This window comes from Pleurodeles waltl, chromosome 6 (assembly GCF_031143425.1).
Source record: "Pleurodeles waltl isolate 20211129_DDA chromosome 6, aPleWal1.hap1.20221129, whole genome shotgun sequence".
NCBI lineage: Eukaryota > Metazoa > Chordata > Amphibia > Caudata > Salamandridae > Pleurodeles > Pleurodeles waltl.
Window position 1 is genome coordinate 948,699,854 of NC_090445.1, and position 22,145 is coordinate 948,721,998.

Below are 22,145 nucleotides of genomic sequence, written 5' to 3' on the forward strand. Positions count from 1 at the left end.
CGCATCCCACAGAGACTTCATGTATGCAGACATGAAGTTAGTGCCTCTGTCAGACACTATCTCCTTTGGGAATCCCACACGGGTAAATATCCCCATCAGAGTTCAGGTCACCACTGGTGCAGTTACGGTCCTCAGAGGGATTGCCTCTGGGTAACGGGTGGCATGGTCCACCAAAACCAGGATGAACCTGTTGCCTAGGGCAGTTTTGGGGTCCAATGGACCAACAATGTCGATGCCCACCCTTTCAAAGGTGGTGCCAACGACAGGAAGTGGAATCAGGGGGGTCTTAACCCTTTTTCCTGCTTTACCACTGGCCTGGCAGGTAGGACAAGATCTACAGAACTTATCTGAGTTTGTCCTCATTTGGGGCCAATAAAAGTGGGTGACAAGCCTGTCAAAGGTCTTGCCTTGCCCCAAATGTCCTGCCAGGGGAATGTCGTGAGCCAGACCCAGTAGGAAGGTTCGTTAACACTGGGGGACCACCAGCGCATTCACTGCCCCAATGGCCGGGACCTTAGGCTCACTGTAGAGGATATCATTCTCCCAATATATGTGGTGATTGCCAGAGGCTTCACCTGCCGTCTGGTCTGAGGCTTGCTTCCTCAGACCCACTAGAGGGGGACATTCTTTCTGCGCCTTGCAGAATTCCTCCCTGGTGGGTCCACCCTCAACTTGCCAGAAAGCTCAGGTAGGTCACCTAGGGTGGCAATGTCTTCCCCAGTTGGCTCAGGAGCCCCGTCAACCACTGCGGGAACTTCTGGGGCCGGTTTCCCGCAGTGACACAAGATGGTTAATTGTATTAACTTGAGAATCTTGCCATACGTTTATGCAAACGGGCCGAGGGTACAACGGCGATGTTTTGTAGAATATGATGTCTTTTGATTGAGTTAAAGCTATGTCTTCATATGTGCTTCAGACAAGCAGCAGTCAGGGGGCTGCATCAGTTTTGACTCAAAAGCTAGAAGCCACTGTCATCGTGAATAGATCCTTAAGTCTGATCTGCATTAGAAGTCAGAATCATCCACATTCTATGATGGAAAGCAAGAGCCAAAAGACTGCTCATCTGGCCCCTGACTGTAGCCTCTTCAGAAAATCAGAGCAGCATGGCATTGTTGTCTTTAGGACAAAACCTGTTAACCTACGGAGTGTTTGAGAATACTGCTATATCGAATGACTGATAGAGTGAAATGTATTATTTATGTTAATTAAATGCAGTTATTAGCAAAGACCAATTTATAACGTTTAAGATCACCGGCCCACCTAATGCAAAATTTTTAGTAGTTAATCACATTTAAACATTATAAGGAAAGACTTAAATTAACGTATTGTAAAGAATTGAATTACCATAACAACTGATGCCATTTTGAATGTTGATTCTACATGTTTAGGGCTAATAGAGCTGTTTATGTATCCATGCAGTTGCTAAGCAAAAGATGTTTTTTCTTTCTTGCCACTGAAGATGCTATATTTTTCCAGAAGCCTTCTGTTAGCTAGTGAATAGGCACTGTTATGTATTGGACAACTGATAGTGAGGTTCTCACCAGTAGGAGAGGAAGATGCCACTAAGCGCCACTCGTGGGGACAGCTGTTTGTACCACAAGATTCTGTTCAGAGTAACTATTTCAAGACATGAACATGTATGAACAATTGTAAAGGCATGTGAAATTGTGAAGTTTACCTGCTCCCAGAGTTTGGTGAAGACTGATTGGTTTGTGGGACTGAAAATGAGATGACATTTTGCAAAAAAAGTTTTTGTTGAATTATAATAGTGTGTGTTCTTTAAATTAGGAAAGGCAGATCTTTGAATACTTGCTAACTTTGAACTTAGAATACCATTCTAGCTCCTGCAACCATCCACTGCCTGAGTTCTAAGGCATATTGCTGAGAACTTCTCCACTGATTGAGCCAACAAAGTCACTCCCATCAAGCCCATCAAACTCAAGAGATACTCAAAACAGACCAGTTGGGACACCACGGAACTAAGAATGCCCAAACAAAACTGTTAGCAGCTAGAGAGAAAATTATGTACCAGCCAGGATCCCACAGACTGGGCCATCCCTCAACCAATACCAACTACTCCTGAAAAAGATGAAAAGGAGCGACATTGCAGACCAAATTGAAGCCTCTTCTAACCACAGCAATGAATTCTTCAACATCGTCAGGGAGTTCTCCGACACCTCAGCCACCAAAAACATCATCACCCCTTTTTCCCCAACAAGATCTCCACCATCTACAAAAACTTTGAACCTCAGCCTACCACCACCAACATTCTTGCCTCCTTGTGCCCACAGACCCAAAACCTGGCCATCTGCTCACCACCTGGGACCAGCTCACCACACAAGACACCACGGTCATCATGAACTACGTCCGCTCAGGATCACCTATGGAACCCTGTTCCCACCACATCTTCAACCTCGGGAGCAAGATGATAAGTGCTGGACCTGGCCCTTTCTACAGGGTCATTCCCCAAACTGTTTGCCTTCCTCCTATTTCTTTTTACCCTTTTTGCTAACGTTAGGACTCTGGTCACTTTATCACTGTGAATCAGTGCTAAAGTGCATGTGCTCTCCCTTGTAAACTTGGTATGGCTAGAGTATACCTGATTGGCACATTTAATTTACCTGTAAGTCCCTAGTACAATAGTATCCCTATACCCAGGGCCTGAAAATTATATGCTACTAGTGGGCCTGCAGCGCTGCTTTCGCTACCCACAGAAGTAGCCTCTGAAACCTGTCTCAGGCCTGCTAGAGCAGGGCCTGCATGTGCAGTTTACTGCCACAGGGACCTGGCATTTAAATTTACTCCCAGGCCCAGAACTCCCCTTTTTACTAAATGTACGTCACCCCTAAGATAGGCCTGAGCTAGCCCTATGGGTAGGGTGCTATGTATGTAGAAGGCAGGACCTGTGCCTACTTGTGTGGCCTGTCCTGGTAGTGATACACAGCCTATTTGGTTTCTCACTGCTATGAGTGCTGCCTTCTCATGGGATTACATTGGAAATGCCCTACCTTATATCTGGGTGGTATTGTCTGATCTATGAGGGGTAGCATAGGCATGTTTGGTATGGCCGTAATGGTAGTGAGAAATGTTGCTTAGTGGTGTAGGTTAATAGTTTTATTACCATTGAAGAAATGCCACTTCTAAAAGGGGCATTTCTCTGTAATTATAACTGTGGTGTTTTGCAGCTTGACTCAAATCCACGTCTGGGGCAGAATGACAGCTGGGCTCTGAGCATACTTTTCAGACAGCCTGTACACAGGGAGGGCGGAGGTGTCACAGAGGTGCATCTGCATATTGATTGGTCTTCCTGGGCTGTGAGAGGGAGAGGGGAGGCAAACCTGCATTTGTAAAGGCTGTGTCCTGGCCTCACACAAAGGGCTTGTTTACCCCCCACTGATGTCAGGAGCCTGTGCTGGAGGAGAGATGGGACACTCCTAGAACCTATTGGAACTGGTTGGATCCCCTTCTCCTCCTTTTGTGGAGACTGCATGAAATTAGTATTAGTACAGGGGGCTTAGACCTACATTTTTAGACACTAATAGACCAAACTGGGCACAGGTTGCTGCTGGGGGGACTTGCCAGGAACCGCCTTTGTGCTACTGCTGTTTTGCTGATCTGTGACTTGGTGGTTCACTGAGAGGAGTTGCTACTGCCTGCAAACCTTCGTGCTGGACTGTTTGCTTGGGCCCTACAGCCCTGTACCCCATTTGCTGTCTCCAGGGCCTGGGTGGTGTGCCCCCACCGTTCTCCTGCATTTTTGTGCTGCCCTAAAGTGCAGGAAGGGCGCTTGGTCACTTATCCGTACTGCGCAAGGAGAGCGCTTTATTTGGTGGGCCGTATTCTGCTGGGCATAGCGCGTGATGAGTGCTGCCATGCCTGTTGGTCTGGGCACAAGAAGCACCCGGTGGATGCCAGGGGTGTGAGGCCCTCCCCTCTAAACTCGAGAGGATCCCATCGGCAACCTCTCCTTCAACGCAGATGAGGCGTGCTTCCCTGAGCATCCTGGGCCCCGGGGTGTAGGAGCCGGCCCGAGACTAGCCTCAACAGAGACACTCATCGCTGCAGCCCGGGCTGCGACCTAAGTGCATCCTCACCCTGCGGGTGTGCTGGAGAAAGATATTAGAGAGCCCATGTCCTTCCGTCGGGTGGGATGGCGAGATTCGCACCTCTGAACCGGGAGACTTAGCACCCTCACCGGAACTGAATAGGAGATCTGGTGGTGGTGAAGAACGCTGCCGCACTGCCCAAATGCGGACCATAGCCAGATGGTGTCTCCTCTACCAAAGGGGAGAAGTGGGCCAGAACCATATTCCCCCTAATAGGGGAGCTTACGACAGCCATCCCGGCCTTGCTTTTCGTTGGGGCTGCGGGGACCCCAAGAGATCAACTCACACCTCTATGTGTTGGATGAGTCCCCCCTACTACTGGGGGCCCATCTGCAAAGTAGGAGCCTTGGCCTTAAAAGATTACTCTCTGGGTGGGGAAGGCTCCCCACTGGGGGCCCACATCCTGCTACTCTGTCGCTAAGGAAAGGAACTACTCCATACCCTCTAAAAGAGGGACAGGTGCACACGTTTGCCTGACTGGGGTGATAGATTTCTTTCAGGATTCCAGGGTGGGTAATGTTCCAATGCTATATGCCACACAGCAATGTCTTATTTCAGTGTGCATTCATGATGTTTAGGCATTCCCAATAATAGTTTTATTCCACCTAGTGCATTGTTTGTGATAATGACAACCTGCCTACTACTTATGTTGCAGTACTAACATTAACCAATGTGTTTTATTATGACTACTGCTTACTTCTGCAGAGTACTAGTAGCCTGTGTAATATTCTGACAACTGCTTGGGTAGCAGGGTATTACTGACATGTTGTGTTTGGTCTAATGATGTTTTGTGCAATACAGTTTATTTTTACATAACTTGGTGTTGTGTTTCTTTTGTGGTGCACATATTGCATCACATGTGTTGTGTGTGTTGCGCAATCACTTTACACATTGCCTCAGGATTACGCCTGATTACTTGTGCCAAGCTACCAAGGGGGTGAGAAGGGATTATCCTGATGTGTGACCCCCTCGCCCTGACTAGAGTGGATGGGTTCTGCCTAGCTTTGGTGCATACCTAAGCCAACCAGAAACCCCATTTCTAACAATAAGCAATGTGCTCACCACCATTTTCCACACATCCATCACCACAGCCACCTTTTCCAAGGAATGGAAACACACAGAACTCAAACCCCTTCTCAAGAAACCGTCTGCCGAGCCCAGTGAACTCTTGAGCTACTGTCCCATCACTCTGCTCACCTTTCTCACCAACGTCCTTGAAAAGGCCATCAACCGCCAGCTCCCAGAACGTATGGAGAACAACAATCTTCTGGATACCTCCCAATATGGATTCTGCACCAACCACAGCACAGAAGCTGCCTTGGTCACTACCACTGATGATATCAGAAACTTCCTCGACCGGGGAGGAACAGATTCCCTAATCCTCCTTGACCTATCAGCAGCATTCAGCACAGTATCCCATCACACCCTCATCAAGAGGCTTAACTACATCTATATTCAAGTAGACACCCTTACATGGATCACCCCCTTTCTCACCTGAAGAACCCAGAGGATCCCCCTACCCTTTTGCACATCAGAACCCAAGAACATAATCTGCAGCATCATTCAAGTCTCATCCCTCAGTCCTACTCTATTCAACACCTACGTAACCCCTTTGGCCAATATCATCAGGACCCATGGACTAAACATGATATCCTATGCCAATGACACCCAGGTCATCTTCTCGCTGTCAAACAACCCCTCCACCATGACAGACAACTTCTGCAAGTGCCTAACAAACTTTGCAGACTGGATGAAAGACTGCCTGCATCTCAACACAGACAAGACAGAAGTGCTGATCTTCGGGAACAACACCTTCCAGTGGAACAACTCCAGGTGGCCTCCAAAATTAGGACCCTCACCCACTCCAACAGACCATGCCCGCAACCTTGGCATTATCCTGGACAGCAATCTCACCATGAAAAGCCAGATCAATCTGGTCCTCTGCCTGCTTCCTCACTCTTCACATGCTCCATAAGATCTTCAATTGGATCCCTGTCGACTCCAGGTGTATAGTCACTCAAGCCCTAGTCACCAGAAGCCTGGACCACAGCAGCGCATTCTATGCAGGCATCCCCAAGAACCTCGTGAAGAGATTTCAGGCCATACAGAACGCAGTGGCCGGACTCATCCCCAACCTCCCTAAATGAACCCATATCATCCCCACCTCAGTAAGATCCTGAGGCTCTCCATTTAGAGGAGATGTCAATTCAAGATGTTGATCCATACTTACAAGGCTATTCACAATCAAGGACCAGCATACATCAAACCCCGCCAGAAATTCCACCAACCTACCAGACACCTGCGCTCCACCTCCCTCTCCCTAGCACACACACCCACATCTGCCAAAGAAACAGTGAAGGTTGCTTCTTCTCCTACCTCGCCGGTCCTGTTCCTCCCAGTTTGAATTCAGGAAGGGACTCACGACCTGGATGTTTGAATGATCACTCCCAAAGCAGGAGGGCTCTCAGTGCCTGGATACACTCACAGGTGATTAGCCATGCTTTAAAAGTCCTGTTTTATTTTATTTTGATTCGATTTTTAGTCTCTCATCAGAAACTGTTATTTGGTTATCTCAAGCTGGTTTTCTGATGCTGACACCTTACCTTACATGGTTATTTTCATGTCATTCTTGCCCAATTCTTCTTTAATTTAAAATTAGGGATTTTCCTTTTTAGAACACATTTACTGCATATTTTGCTATCTATATGCAATTCTTACAAATGTGTTATTTTACTTTATTTTGAAATATCGACTTTTAGATTTTTTGAATCTGTTAAATAACGACTGCATTTGAATAATTAATAAACTAAAAATATGCCTCGACTTAATTTGTTAAATAAATCCTTTTAAAATCATTGAAATTCTCCTTGTCATTGGATTAGCTAGGTATGGGTAATAAAATTCTAATTTGTTGTGTACTAGTGCCACAAAAAATATGTTTGCCTTGGGTCCCCCAAAATCTTTAAGATGACACTGACAGATACTGCTTAATTTATATTTTATAATTCGGGAAGGCATGGAGAAGTGCAGGCAAAGCCCATAGGATAAACACAGAGCCCTTTTCAGCGGACAAATCTAGCATTCAAAAAGAGATTTGTTGTGTCCATGTTAAATGATCATGCTTTCCACAAGAAATGATCTTGTTACTTTAGGGAGATGAATGAGGTCTACATTGAGAAAGTGTATATCCTCCATTTTGATAAGTGTTTTATATTAAAACTTGAAAACTAAGAAGGTTTTTTGCTTCAAGGAACTTTCTATATCTATGGAGCCATTGATGTAATATCAGCACCACACGCCCCATTTACCAGCTTGCTGCATAAACATAAATTAGCTTCTCTTCTTACATTTGATTATTGCTGTTCGAGAAATCATTTGATGGACAATTCTCTAAACACGAGTTATCTTTTTTTTATCAATCTTTGATGCAAATATCTGAGCTCACGTGTACAGATGGTGCTAGTGACACCGCACATTCTTACAGGACCCTGCTGTGGGAATTTGCATTTGGCTCAGTTATGTTTCATAACTCTGCAATCATTATAACATTCTGCCTGGCGGTACTGAAACTCTTACTCCACACAGCAATCACTGGAGGACGATTTCTGAAATGTCGCTGGCACCATCTGTACAACTTCATTAAAGGAACTTCATTTTACATTTTTTTACCCAGCTTGTGCAGTATGCATCCGGCCTTGGCACTCAAAGTAGGAACTGTGGCTCGCGCCGTCTTGATTTTTAACTGGCAAGACAATCGTGTAGATTTTATCCAAAATTATGATCCAAAAGATATTTTTAATATAAGTAAATAATTCAGGCTTGCAACTGAAACACGTAGATAAATTATAACATATTTAGATCCAAGGGATGTAAATGTTTGTTTGAAAATGTTTACATCAGCGTGTATTTCAAACAATGGCTAGGAATATTTCAGTTAAGCGTCTCCAAATATTCACTGCTTTGGAAATAAACACTGAATTAGCAAACGAAATAGAGTAAATGTGAAGCTAAGTTACTTCAGGAAACGTATTTGAATGTAGAAAGTGACAACACAGGAAGATGAACTGGTATGTGCAATGGAAGTGAAGGCGTCTTACCACAGCTGGCCTTGCAAAAGAGGCATGAGTTTTCCAATTTTGTCTTCTGGGTGCTCTAGGTTATGTGTCCCATTAGCTAATGATGGAGTGTGTGACTAATCTACATTTTATGATGGTATGTGTGGGTGGTCTAAGCATTTAGGGCCGTATTTATACTTTTTGACGCACAACTGCGCCAACGCAGTTGTGTGTCAAAAAATGTAACGCTGACTAACGCCATTCCAAAGCGCCATGCGGGCGCCTTATTTATGGAATGACGTTAGCCGGCGGAGCTGCCTGGTGTGTGTAAAAAAAAATGACTTACACCAGGCAGCGCCGGCGTAGGGGAAAATGGAGCTTGGGCGCAAAAAAATGGGGCAAGTCAGGCTGAGGCAAAATTTCGCCTCAACCCGATTAGCGCCATTTTTTTTTACTCCCGACCCCCATTGAAATGACTCCTGTCTTAGCAAAGACAGGAGTCATGCCCCCTTGCCCAATGGCCATGCCCAGGGGACTTCTGTCCCCTGGGCATGGTCATTGGGCATAGTGGCATGTAGGGGGGCACAAATCAGGCCCCCCTATGCCACAAAAAGTTTTTAAAAAAATACTTACCTGAACTTACCTTAAGTTCCCTGGGATGGGTCCCTCCATCCTTGGGTGTCCTCCTGGGGTGGGCAAGGGTGGCAGGGGGTGTCCCTGGGGGCATGGGAGGGCACCTCTGGGCTCCTTCTGAGCCCACAGGTCCCTTAACGCCTGCCCTGACCAGGCGTTAAAAAATGACGCTAAAACGGCTGGACGTCATTTTTTTTGACCCGCCCACTCCCGGGTGTCATTTTTGCCCGGGAGTGTAAATACGGCGCACATGCCTCGGAGTCATTTTTTAGACGGGAACGCCTACCTTGCATATCATTAACGCAAGGTAGGTGTCCACGCTAAAAAATGACGCAAACTCCAAGATCTTTGGCTCTAGACGGGTCTAACGCCAAAGTATAAATATGGAGTTAGTTTTGCGTCGGATTTGTGTAAAAAAAAAACGACGCAATTCCGGCGCAAACAGAGTATAAATATGCCCCTAAATATATGCTGTTTTGCAGCGCTGCTGCTTTGCAGGCCACCGTTTAAAGACATTCCCAGAGAGCCCTCTGGAATATTCAGACCGTGTGCCTCCATTGGCTCCATTGCCTCTGTTTGTTGATGGGCTGCTCCTAGTGAGGAGTGAAGAAGAAAGGTTTGCTGCTAGGGTAACAAATGCTTCCATTATATTGTTTCCTTTGATATGTTGATGGGGTTCCATACAGGCACCATTGTGCTGATGCAGAGCTTGAGATTTCTGTCAGGCAGATGATGGGTGGTGATAATTTTCACACTATATGGTGTCTGATGTGCCAGGCAGCACACATAGAAGTAGCAAATTGTCATTATTTATTGATCGTTTATGTGCAGGAAGCTGTTCTTTCGTGAACATAAATGAAAATTAATGATGTTTTGTTCTTTCTTTGTGTGCTACAGAATGCAGCTCACATATAAAAAGCAAAGCAGAGGAGAAATAGAAGCGTTAGTTTTTTGCACTGCCTCAGGTTTACAATTTCTTGTAATTCTGGGACAGTGTCAAAAGAAATGGGTTTGGCACTGAAACACCCATTGCACACCCTCTGCAGCAGAAAACTACATTGGGGGGCTAATATTTACAAGGCGGCGTTAAGCCACACAAGGTGGCTTAGCGCCGCCTTGTAAATGTGGAAATGGGCACAGCGCCACTGAAAGTGACGCTCCAGTGGCACTAGGGGCTTGTAAATAAGCCCCTAAGTGGGATCTAAAGGGAGAAAGGACTAGGAAATGGCATTTTCTCTTTCGAAAATTTGCCTACTCAATTAGAGTGCTGAGGTGTTTTTTGCTTTGAGGTATCTTAAAACCCCATTCTGCTTCATCTGGCATTGTTTTTCTGAATCATTATAAGCAATTGTGAATTTTAATCTTCTGTTCAGTTCTACAATCATTGGCCCTCTCCCACATACAATGTCAGGCCACACACACACAACTGTCCCCTTTGAAAGTATTCCAGAATACACTAATCTGTTGCTCATTGCATCAAACCATAGTTACATTATTTGACATCATTTCACTCTGTCTCGATTGTAAAGTATTGTATGTAAGATGCATTGCTTTGTCATTTTTTGGCAACTGTGACTCCCAGGGATTTTATAGAATAAAAGACTACCAGAGTCCAGTGACAGTTGGTGACATTTGAAAGTGGTGGGGTGTAAAAGTTCAGGATGAGAACTGTGGTGAGCAAGATAAGTTTGCGAGCCCAACCGTCATAAGGGGGGGCTTGGCAGGGCTCTCCACCCAAGATTATTATTTTTTCAATTTGAAAAAAGAATGGGCAAATGGTGCATTTTGAAGCAAATTTGAGAAAGCAAGAAGGTTAATAAGGCAACTGGTAAACCTGTAGTTATGACATCAATAAAGTGATTTCATATGAAAACGATGAGGGTAGCAGCGTTTTCGGTATGAACACAAAACTTCATAACCAACTTGAAGATAACAATGCTGAATACCTCACAGATGTCTTTATTTAGTTATTTATTTACCTTTACAAATGAAATCTACTGAGGAAATGTTATTGTGATCTGTCAGGCTGGACACAATTGGAGGAGACACTGAGAAACATAAAATACTGCTCCATGATCTGCATAGTGTATGTTCTTTGCAGCAGACATATTAACCCTCTGCGCTACCTCAGATGAGTCAAAACTGCCACTAGATAAAACCTTGATCTCTCTCCAGCAGGTAAATTAATCCCCAGTGTTATCATGGCACTTTTATTGTGTCCTGAAATCTGTTGGATATGCAAGGAACTCTGCAGTACTTTCTTTTAAAACGAAGATATGGGCAAACAAGGTCAGCATAAACATATTCATGATGGCAGAAAAAATTGCATCATCATATTAACTGTACTCATATACAGCATAGCAAATGATGGTGGGGTCAAAGACAGCACACGAAGTGCATACATCCCTGAAATTAAGCCAAAAAACAGTGAGCATGTCCTTGATAGCAGGACAGTTAACAGACAAAAAATTATCTCCATTGCCACTGTGGTTATAATAACCCATTTACCATCAGACAAAGCAGAGCCCAGGACATCAGGACAATAAACAGTGCAGGAATATGGTCAAGCAGTATACCCAACATTATAGTGAGTGACTGCAACATATGCAGGAGGGACAGACAAAGTCAGGAAAAAAATACACCTATACCCCAGACAAGAAGCATGTGGTGAGTATGATACACAGTTCAGGCAATTGAAAACAGGGCACAGAGGGTATGTAGAGCATACAGTTATCAGAGTGTAGGGTACAAACTGAGGGCTGGTAGAAGGTGCATACATAGCACAGAGCAAGATGCATAACATCAAGATGATGAGCAGTACTTAAATTATTAGGAATTAACCTAATAACTTCAGGGAAATGCAATGGGCAGTAGATATATATTTTACTCAAAGCAAGGCATACAACTTTCAGAAGGTAGAAGTACTGAAAACAAAGAGTGGACATAACATATTCAAGAGCTGCTTGCAGCAGCATCCCAGTTCACTTTAGTATGGCTTTCTTTGCAATTTCTGTGGGTTGACAAGTGTTGTCAAACCTTTACAAAACTACAGACATAACATCACCACTTCTCCCCTCTTTCTCCATCCAATGTCTCACTTTCTTGACCTTTTTTTGCCCCTTACTTCAGCTTTCCCTTGTCTCGTTCACCTCTAGTTTCTCTCTCCTAGTTTGCCTTCTCCTCTCCTCTCATCTCTGTTTTTTCTCCTCTCACTTTATGCTCCATCTCATCACTCTCTTTTCTATTCAACCTCTCTTGTCTACATACCTCCCTCACCTTGCATATCACCTTCCCTCCATTTCTGCATTGTCTCACTGAGCCAGCAAAATCATCATCATCATCATGTGTGAGATAGACTGGGGGGCACAAAGGATGGATGGGGTTAGTGGGCAGTAGCAGCTTGACCCCTTAGTAGCTAGTGGCTACAGACATTGTGTAAGAGGCTGAAGGGGTAGGGAGCGGGTAGGGTGAAAGGGCGGGAGGGCCTGGAGGGAGGGGTAGAGAACAGTAGAGGGGCAAGAGCTGTGGGACTGGAGGGGCGGGGAGCAGGAGAAGTGCAAGGGCTGGGGGTTGAGGCTGAAATGCTCAGACTGTGATCAAATAACTTAGCACTCCTGACTGCAGCAAAGCTTTGATTGTATGGTCCCAAGGACCTTCCTTTTAGCTCAGTCATTGTCAAAGGGGTATTTTTTCCTTTTTGTTTCAAATAAAATACAAGAGCAATAGCTCACCTCCAGGGTTTGTTTTGATAGAATTTCAAATCAATTATCAGGACAGAGAGAACGGAAAGATAGTGGTTTGTAATTTACCATTTGTTAAGGTAACATAATGTTCAAGGTGGTCTCTTTATAAGCCATTCATTCATTTCCATTTGAAAGAATGTCCATTCTGACTTTATAATGGCTACAATATGTGGGATTTGCCCATTAGAGATATCGGAAATATATGTTGACAACCTTATTTGTTTTCTGCTTTCTTAAAATTGCAATAATAAACAGCAGTACAACTTCACAACAGTTGCAGTTGATTCCTAAGTAAGACCATAATGACACAATTTCTAGAATACTGTTGTTGCCTTGAGACAATTATGCTGAGTGACAATATTTTGGAGAAGGTTTTCTGATGTATTTGAGACAAATTTCCTTTCCTGCCTGGGTCATGTTGAAAGCTTAGCAGGCGAACTAAATGTCATTCAACTGAAATGAACTACTTTGCTAATGGTTTTTTTTATTGACGCATGCTCAGAGGCTGTTGTTGAAACGCTTAAAGCTATTAAAATTGTTTCTTCAGGAAAAGGTGTGCATTTTTCTGGATTTGGGGGTGTAGCCACCCAATGCAAAGGGAGATAATCCATAATTGAAAATGAATTCATGATGTTTTACCATTGCCATTTCTATAAAGTATTTAAGCTTTTAACAAACTTCTAGTACTGTTGTCATGGATTTGTTTGATTTGCTGCAAATACTTTATCACAGATCATCACAAAGTAAGACTAATTCTGAGAGAGGGTGTGGCGTAACCGCCACTGGCCAGAGCTACAGACTTTAGAGCTGAGCAACCAGGTTTGAGTCTCTGTGTCGGCTCAACACCCTGTGGATCTGGGTAAATCACTTAGGGGGTCATTCTAAGTCTGGCGGGCGGCGGAGGCCGCCCGCCAGACTTCCCCCTCCGAAATACCGCTCCGCGGTCGAAAGACCGCAGAGGGTATTCTAAGTTTTTCCCTGGGCTGGCGGGCGGTCACCAAAAGACCGCCCGCCAGCCCAGGGAAAAACTCCCTTCCCACGAGGATGCCGGCTCGTAATCGAGCCGGCGGAGTGGGAAGGTGCGACGGGTGCTGTTGCACCCGTCGCGTATTTCACTGTCTGCCAAGCAGACAGTGAAATACTTGTAGGGGCCCTCTTACGGGGGCCCCTGCAGTGCCCATGCCAGTGGCATGGGCACTGCAGGGGCCCCCAGGGGCCCCGCGACCCCCCTACCGCCATCCGGTTCCCGGGGGGCGGACCGCCGGGAACTGGATGGCGGTAGGGGGGGTCGGAATCCCCTCGGCGGCGCAGCTAGCTGCACCGCCTTGGAGGATTCAATAGGGTGGCGGTACACTGGCGGGAGACCGCCAGTGTTGCCGGTCTGACTGCGGCTTTACCGCCGCGGTCAGAATGCCCTGCGGGGCACCGCCGGCCTGTCGGCGGTGCTCCCGCCGACCCTGGCCCCGGCGGTCTAAGACCGCCGGGGTCAGAATGACCCCCTTAATCTCTCCATGTGTGCCTACCAAAAAATGATTGTGTCCTCGTGTAACGTAACTGGTGCTCATGTAAAGCGCTCCAATACTTAAAAAAAAGTCTAATTTTTTCCCAAAGACACATGCTCAATTCCCAAAGTCTTTATGCAAACGGACATGAAACGTAGGTAGACAAAAAAAATACCTTCATGGAAGATGGTGCAATCCCGGTTCACAGAATCAACAGTGTGAGCGGTCATTTACATCAGTTCTTCTAAATTTGTAAAATAATAAGTGCCAGACACTTTTATGCATGCGGTTTCCTACACCACATATATAGGCCGCTCACTTTGGGCTCTGGATAACAGTGGGTAAACATAAACAAAACAGCCAAAATGAATTAAAACAATCTCTGTTTGAGATGATAATCTCAAACAGCAGTTCATGGAATACTTGCAAAGGCCCAGTTCAGGTGACTGAAGTGCCCCGGACACAGGTCCTATAGACTGCCTTCCCCCTCAGTAATAGAGGAAGTGCACCAAGTTCAGAGTGGACACCTCTCCTACTCTTCCCAACAGTTCTCACTCACAGGCAGGCATGATCCACCATCCAGGTATTCACTAAGGGAATGCACTAGAGCAATATATAATTGTAGCCAAGCGACAACTAATTTATACTCACAAGACACTGGGCCTGATTCTGACCCCGGCGGTCACGGACCGCCGGGGCCAGGGTCGGCGGGAGCACCGCCAACAGGCTGGCGGTGCTCCTCAGGACATTCTGACTGCGGCGGTTCAGCCGCGGTCAGAACAGGAAAACCGGCGGTCTCCCGCCGGTTTTCCGCTGTCCTGCAGAATCCTCCATGTCGGTGCAGCTTGCTGCGCCGCCATGGGGATTCTGACACCCCATACCGCCATCCTGTTCCTGGTGGGTCGCCCGCCAGGAACAGGATGGCGGTATGGGGTGCCGCCGCCCATCAGAGTTAGAATGACCCCCACTGTTTCAGCAATCAGTAGCAGCAGGTCACTTTAATTCAATTGCCAGTAGTTGTGACTGACTGTGTGAGGCCCAGTTCTGGTGAGGCCTCACTTGAATCAGGTTCGGTGGATCAGCCCACAAGGTGTTGAGGTGTGGTCTCTTGTCGATGCACGTCTCGTCACACTCTCTCTCTCCACGCTCCTTTGTGTACAATGCCATTACTGGCAAGGCTCACAAAGAAGCGAGGGAGTGAGAGGATGAGCAGAAAGGGCAAAATGGCCAATCACTGCATGGCTTCACAATAAAGCTGTACCATGATTGGTCATTAATGATCCCATTTGTTCCATGCCACAAACTGAGACTCCCACCCCCACTCTGCCTATTCAGTCTGCACCAGAGGCCTTATAACCCAACTTTGAGCTAATCCAGGGACTGCTCTATTGCTGTCTTCACAGCACAGAAGCAGCAGTAGCATTAGCCTGGGCAGGCCAACTCACCACTCATTTAGAGACGGGGACTGTGGATTTTTTCCACCGGGCTCCACTAACTTTGTAGGTGAGACTTGTTGAGAGTGTGCATGTTGGGCTGGCCATCGAAAGGCATCAGTTCAACCCAAAATGCACACTTCATTGTGTACTGGTTGTTACTGAGCAGAGCGCTGTCTGGTCTGTGCTTTGTCAATGATATTCTGAGCCTCACCCCCTAGGCCCGCTGCATGCATTGAGGCTCGGAAGGAGGAACTGGCCGGCGGCTAACAGCTGACTGCCTCAGGCTGAATATAAACATTTGTAGTCACATCTACATAAATTAGTTTAGGGCAGGGGCCAAAAATATTCGGGGGGCAGAGGCATTGCCCAATAATGATGTCAAACTATTAATGGAAATTGTTTAAGAAACTCACAGCCATAGACTAAGGGCTTCTTTATGAGTGTGGCAATCCGAGGACCACCACACTTGTGGTGTTGGTCAGTCTGCCACACTCCATGTGGTTCAACCCCCACATTAGATCCCTGGTGGGCAGACCCATTAGAGGACCGCCATCCCCACCAGGAACATGGTTCTTGGCAGGCTGACGGCAGGCTGAGTTGTACCACGGCAGCACTGAACTCAGCACCACCTGGCTGATTACAACTCCACCAGCCTTTCCATGGTGGGGACCCCACAATGGAAAGGCTGGTGGATAGCCAATTTCAGGAACCACTGGGGGCCCCCCTGCTCAGCACCACTGGAATGAACACTGTCTGCTTTGCAGACAGTACACATTAAAATGGTGCTGGTGTGCTATAATATTGGCCTCCTCTCCCTTAAAGGAGCTGAGACCGATATCATAGAACTGTTCCCGCCGGGCGAAATATTGTAATACGCTTGGGGGGAGGAATGCCACCGGTATCATAATTAGGCCCTACTTTGGGTTTGCAGGAAAACCTATTATTAACAGGCTCTGCTTCTCTCAGTTATTTTAAAAAATATGGTAACGTTTTGTTTGAGCTCATTCTTTCTGTCCAAAATAATTTATTGAATTCTACAAGTACACTGACATAAACAAAAAAGAAGGTAAATGATACATTGTCATTAAAATAAATAAATATTAATACAAACCAAATTGTGTTATGGTTAATAAGGAACTAAAGAAACTAAAAGAAAAATATGAGCTACTTGCAATGCTATCTAGGGCCATATGTACGAACACATTTTCCCATAGACACAGAATAGGTAAAACCCTTTGCTACATCCTGCCCCTAGATCTTATTAAAATCATGCAAGCCACTTAACAAATAAGATACGCAAATATAAAATCAAATAGTGTTCAAAACTGAGCTAAAAGCCACTAACATATCCATCAAGATGTTTCCAAAATAAATTATGTGCAAATGATAGTTTATAAAGTTTTCTTTTCTCCTCTTCTAGTAAACATAATTCAGGCACACCAGGTGTGATCTTACAGTAATTTGGCATCTTTCCAGATGGAGGTATATGATTTCATTGTGGAACAAATGAGAAAATCAAATAAATCAAATGAATTATTTTGAGAAATGGAAAGTGACCAAGAAAGCATTTTTAACTTACAAATAATCAACTTGAATGAAAGTGTTTCAGAGACCTAAAGTATTTTAGTAATGTATTTCCAAATGTTACCTAGGGAATCCTAAACTACTTGACATTCAAATAAAAGATGTCTCATGGTACTGTTTTCAAATGTATAATGCATAATGTCACCAAGTTGCGTTATCTTACAGCTAGGCTTTAAATAACTTGCAAGACATTCACAAACAATTATGTCAAACAAAACAATGCATATTTGTCACCATCTGGACTTCTACACACACACAGTTTCTCCTGTTGTTCAAAAGAAAAAGAAGTTGAAGCTCATTGCTCCAAAAATGACTATTGCATTGTGATTATTATTATTATTTTTGTTGTCGCTGTTTTTTCTTGTTGCAATTAATTTTATCATTATTGTTATTGGTTTTAAATTTAAATGCATTTCTTATATGTATAACATATAGATACATGTCTAAAAAAGAGATTTGGGCCACTGGAAAAGCATTAGAAATATTTTGAGAAAAGAATCAGACTTAGGCCCTCATTACAACCTTGGCGGGCGGCCGCCAATGCGGCTGCACTCCCACGGGGTCTATTATGAGATCCCCACTGGGCCGCAACACGGGAGCCGGCACCCGATGTGCTTTTCACTGTATGCTATGCAGACAGTGAGAAGCTCCATGGGGCCGTGACAGGGGGCCCCTGCAGTGCCCATGCCAGTGGCATGGGCAGTGCAGGGGCCCCCTGGGGCCCCACGACTCCCCTTTCCGCCAGCCTTTTCATGAAAAGGCTGGCGGGAGGGGGACTCGTAATCCCCTTGGCAGCACTGCAAGCAGCGCTGCCCTAGGGGATTTAAACCGCCGGGACCAATGTGGCGGGAAACTGCCAGTCCCGGCGGTGCGACCGCTGCACTTCTGCCGCGGTCGTAATGCCCCTGGAAGTACCGCCAGCAGTTGTAATGACCCCCAAAATCTTTTATTTCCAATAATGAGAGCGGTGCATATGATCTGTAGTACAGAAAATGATAAAAGCATATTACTTTCAAATATATCTCATAGATAAACATTTCCTGCATCTAAACAGGAGGTCTAAATGTAATATTATTGTTTAGTTTCAAGCAAGAGTTATGCCAAGGAGAAAATTATTGAAACATTCAATATTAAGGTGAATTCAGTTCTAGATGTGCTAGTTTAATTGATTCAATAACGTGAGATCCTATTACATTTTCGGTTGAAAATAGGTAATATGGATGCCAATTGAAACAGTTCACACATGTAATGTTCAATGTTCAGTTCATTTTGGAGAAGTAGAAGGGTTTATATCCTGAAACATAGCTAAGAAAGCATTGATATATTCTTAAAAAATCTTACGTCAATGAATTTTGCTTGCTTTCGGTCTGTTATAATTCATTTTAAGATGTTTTTTATTCCAAATGAACTTGGAGATTCTCTTGTCTTACTTTTATTTAGTTACTTGTACGTATAAATGAAAGAAAAGCATGGACAATAAACACCTTATTTGTTGTCAATAGCCATTTAGACTGCTTCAATTTCACTACACCAATTTAAAAACAATGAGGAACATTTATAGCATTTTTTCGTTATTTTCAAAAACAAAAATAATGAGGTCAATTTACAAACTACATTGTGCAGTTTGTAAAGAAGTATTAGAGTGCTACTACTTGTATTACGAGATGATATTCACAAATCTATGAGAGGAGAGTTCTACCTCATATGTTTTCTATATGGAGGTCACCAACACAAGCAGGTATACATTTTGATAGTAAATAAGGGAGGGCGTAAAAGGAGCTGCTGTAAAAATGAGAATACCTTCAACAAAATTGCAGCTGTGTAGGGAAATGTAGAGGCTAGGAAAGGACATGCTATTACAAACACACACACACAAAAGCATGAGATCAATGCTGTAGGAAACAAACTCAGTAGGGAAATGAAATAAAACCCCATGGGAACTTATGTTCAATTAAGTAAATCATTTCTATCTTTATGTATGTTAAAACATATATTTATTGATTATTTTATTATTTTAAAAGTTAATAATTAACCTAATTAAATACATTTAAAACAGATATTTTAACAAACTAACACATATTGAATACAAAACAAACTGTTGCTGAGGTTGGGTATTTTTCATTTAATTATTGTTTAAAACGAATGTATATTTAAAAGAAAAACATTCAAGTAATTATTTTTAGAATACACATTTAATTTGATGAATTAATGTTTAACATTATTGTACCATTATATTTACATTAGAATCTTTTAAATGTTTTTTAAAGAATATTAAACTTTTATTTTTTCTGTACTTTTCTATGGGAATATCTTTGCCACAGTGATGGAGATCTCCATCTACCTGTTCAAAGATACAATAGTAACTTTTCACTCATAAGTTCTTTCATAGTAGACTCTATCTCTTGGTTTGAGGGGGCTAAAACATGTAAGTTAACACCTAGGTGTAAATCTACACTCATACCAAACATCAAAAATGTGTAGTGTCATACCCAGGTGTAATAGTAAATATGCACATGAGTGTGTATTTTTACATTTGTGAATAGGTCAGAAATAGTGAATAGGGACATTAGTACTACCAAACCTAAAATTAGGGTTAGCTGAGCAAACCAGACACCATTCTTCCAGGACAGGGAGTTGTCAAACTATGAGTAACATAATATTAGGCATAGTGTATCCATGTAATTGTTCCTGTCAGCTCTCATCAAATGGGTGAGGCTTTGTTTTCAATTTACCATCAGTATTGTGAGTATTGTTTTGGACTTACTTTTCTCTCCTCTTGGGAATTATCTAGGGGTGGGTCTAACTCATCTAATTTGCCGTACAGTAATTACACGACATTACAGTGAGATTACGCAGAGTTACATGAGGACTGTAGCCTGCATTTAGTGCTATTTTCTTAGTGCAAAATGCACCCCTGAATACAAAATGCACCAGCTTTTCAACAACAGCAGCCACTTTCTCTGTTGATGTGCTCTTGAAGTAGGCATTTTTGGCCCAAATTATACGAGTGCCCAAAATTACATACTTTCTCGTAATTTCACATCACAAGAGCAATGCAAAATTACTGAAATTACTCCGCTTAGTCTGGTTCAAATTTCACCCCGGTATGAATTAGCATCAAGTTTCCATCTTATACAGTGACAGCTTATTTTACCACAATTGAAACACCAAGTTTCAGATTTCAAGTTTATTTATAAAGTGCATAGTTAATTAAAACTATAACACTAACAATAAAATCAGACAGATTCTTAAAATAAAAAACAAATTAGGAGATTTTTTTAAAAACAATCTTCGACATTGCATAACAGTTGCTCATTCGTTTGCAGTAGAAGTAACCTTGAGATAGAAATAAAATGCTACTTGTGCTAATTAAAATGTAAGCTTAACTGTGCAATTAGCCAGACACAGTTTGATTTTCAGACTCCTTCATTTGGGGCCAGGCGGAGAGGGCAGGAAGTGGCCTGGTCACTCATGTGCATAGAATCATGCCTCTACTCCGCTGTCAATCAATTCAGGAGGATGTTGCCAGAGAAGGGTAGGGAAGGAAAGAGATATATGCCACTTCAATGTTGTATCTAGACTTTGCAAAATGCAGTAAGCAGGCCATAATCATCTATCTGTCTGTGCAAAGAGGGTTAGGGTCCTCAGCCTTTTGTTTCTCAATATTTCCCAGAGCTTAGTATTGAGAGTGTTTTTCCAAGTTTGCACTCAACTCTCAATAGATATTTAATCAGCACACAGTTCAGCTGTGTATTCATCAGTATGAAGCAGGCTATGATGGCCTGTCTACAACGACATAACTGCTGTGAAACATTGATTTTAATCTGCATTTGCAGTCCTCAAGGGTGGATTTATACATGCAAATAATGTGGATCATAGTTTCAGGACCCTGTTCGCATAGCCAGCACTGCTTCCCTCGGTGCATTGCCATGGCAGCTCATATAGAAGAAAGGAAAGGCACCCCAGTCAATATTCCAGAAAACTCCATTGATGTAAACGTTTAACCTGGATTCAAGGTGCAGTTTGGGTATGGTTTGGGTTTCTGTGCAGTGTAGCAGGATAATGTCATCCAGGAGTGGCATCGCTTGGACAAAATGCCTTTGTCAGTGAGTAGTGAGACACACTTGATTATTTTATTCACTGTAGTTTTAAATTGAAGGTAGCTGGTCTGAGTGTGCCAGAGAGAATTTAGACAAGGAGCTGCCAGTGACATTGTGAAGTAAGCTCTAGCTGAGTGGGCTCTCACACACATTTCCTACCATAGATGTTAATTTAATGTCTGTGTGTTGACATTTTTCGTTCAAAACAGCATTTGATAAATGCCCTTTGCCGAGCCAAGGTTTTGTAGGCCAAATTCAAGACTCAGCTGGTAAGGTGAAGTGTCAAGTTGGGTACAATAGGGACCTAAAGATCTTTGTTGTGATCCTGTTAGCAAGGAGGCCATCTCATCTCCTTAGTACCTCACTACTAGAATTGGCACCAATTTTGTCTGGATTACTTGCAGAAGTGGTGCAAGCAACAATCCGGCAATCTTTGCTCTAAGTCAATTATATGCCTTCAGTAAAAAGTTGGCTTTGAAAAGAAAGCAAGCATGCTTTTTGCTGCTTACAAGACCCTAGCCTATCGAACAGCAAACCAAGATAGTTGTTTTCAGTGGTTGAATGGAGTTTTGCTGTTTCCAAATGCTATGACATTGAGCTGGTGGTACGCTTTCATATAGCTATGGTTTTCAAGTTTATTTCTACTGTGTTTTTCATTGACTAGGCTGGCGTGGTGCTTAGGAAGTCAATCCTTGTGTGGCTGATCAAAACTAGGTCATCAGCATACATCAAACTTGGCAGACAAATGCTTCCTATTTTTGTTGCATGTGCATTAACCTTGTCTAAGTGTGGTGGTAGGTCTTAAAAAATAGGTTGAAAAGAATAGGAGTGTGTGCACACTTCTGCCTAAGACCTTGGTTTGTTCATATCTTTCTGGACTGGTGAGTGTCACTTCCCAGCTTTATCCTAACCCATGTATCAGTGTGGAAATTAAGCAGGGCATGTAGCAGGCCTGAGGGATGTTCCAGCTAGTTATCTTCCACCAA